The sequence below is a fragment of the Frankliniella occidentalis genome, unplaced genomic scaffold, assembly GCF_000697945.3.
Source record: "Frankliniella occidentalis isolate FOCC.00 unplaced genomic scaffold, Focc_3.1 Scaffold89, whole genome shotgun sequence".
Classification (NCBI taxonomy): Eukaryota; Metazoa; Arthropoda; class Insecta; order Thysanoptera; family Thripidae; genus Frankliniella; species Frankliniella occidentalis.
In genome coordinates, this window is record NW_026267218.1 from 909257 (window position 1) to 910433 (window position 1177).

Here is a 1177-nt window from a genome sequence, read left to right on the forward strand (position 1 = left end):
CCCCGCTTCCTCCGGTTTATCCCGTATAATTTCGAGAAAGTCGTCTCCCCATACGCGGCCGATATTTCCCGGGGCAGAATAATCCCCCCCCCCTTACCCCAGCACCCTCTTAACCGCGGCACAGGTCATCTCTCTCTCTCTCTCTCTCTTTCTCTCTCTCTCTCTCTCTCTCCCTCTCTCCCTCTGCGTATCTCTTATTCATTGCTACAAGACGAATAGCTCTCTTGTGCTCGCGGTGGCGGTGGCCTTGTGGGTGGCCTGGTGCCCCCCGCACCTGAAATGCTATCTCCTCCAGAGCCTCTCTCTCTCTCTCTCTCTCTCTCTCTCTCTCTCTCTCTCTCTCTCTCTCTGGGCGTATTATTGCAAGACACGCACGCGCAAGCATTCCGTCCGAATTAGTGCTGCGGTATACGACGCGAGTGGGCTGAGGGTTGGGCGAGGAGGGGGAGGACGAGCAGGAGCTCATCTCGGAGGTAGGCAGTGAGAGGTGCGTGATGAGCGACTGCATGCCACCGCGCTGCTGCCGTACCCGCCGGCTCAACATTCGCACACTCAATCTCGCGAAATATGACGCGCGAAAGCCGGAAAGTCTTTCGGCAGTTAAATTTTGGTAGAGGACGATTTTCCTGCACACACTGCCCTCAACTCTTTACGAGAAAATTTGCCCATTAACTATTAAATTTTTGCGCCGTTGTATATTATGAAGAAATTTATAGTATTACTAATCTTGTTCACAATATCACTGAACGTTTTTTAGTATACATATTTATTACGGTACTGTACTAGGAGAACATTTCGTAATACTAAATGATTTCTTATACATCAGCACAAGACAAAAAAAAAAGCAAATTTTTGTGACAATTTTAGTGTGTTTGGCTGCTGATTTTCAAGGTATTTCCCGATCTTCTCTCGCCGATTCCCAATCGAACTCGGTGTGAAATTGCTATCGTCCGAATCGTGGACTTTTCCTCTTTTTTTTTCTCCCCTCTCGTTGGAGGTCGAGAAGAAAGTCGTCAGCAGCACCGCGGGAGGGCCTCGCGAGAGCATTGTGGTGGGTTTCGTACCTTAACCTCCCCCCCCACCCCTCCTTCTTCAACTGTAACACGATCCTCATTACTAATTCGCTCTCAAGTTGGAACGTCTAGCGCCCCGTTCGGCTGGGAGAGTTGGCGGGGCG

The 1177-nt window shown here is 50.2% G+C and overlaps 1 protein-coding gene across 1 annotated transcript in view; it reads left to right on the forward strand.

Annotated features, from left to right (window-relative positions):
- Positions 1-1177, forward strand: part of LOC113209367 (somatomedin-B and thrombospondin type-1 domain-containing protein-like) — a gene marked incomplete at its 3' end in the record, with an annotated part of 195332 nt that overhangs the window by 170460 nt on the left and 23695 nt on the right.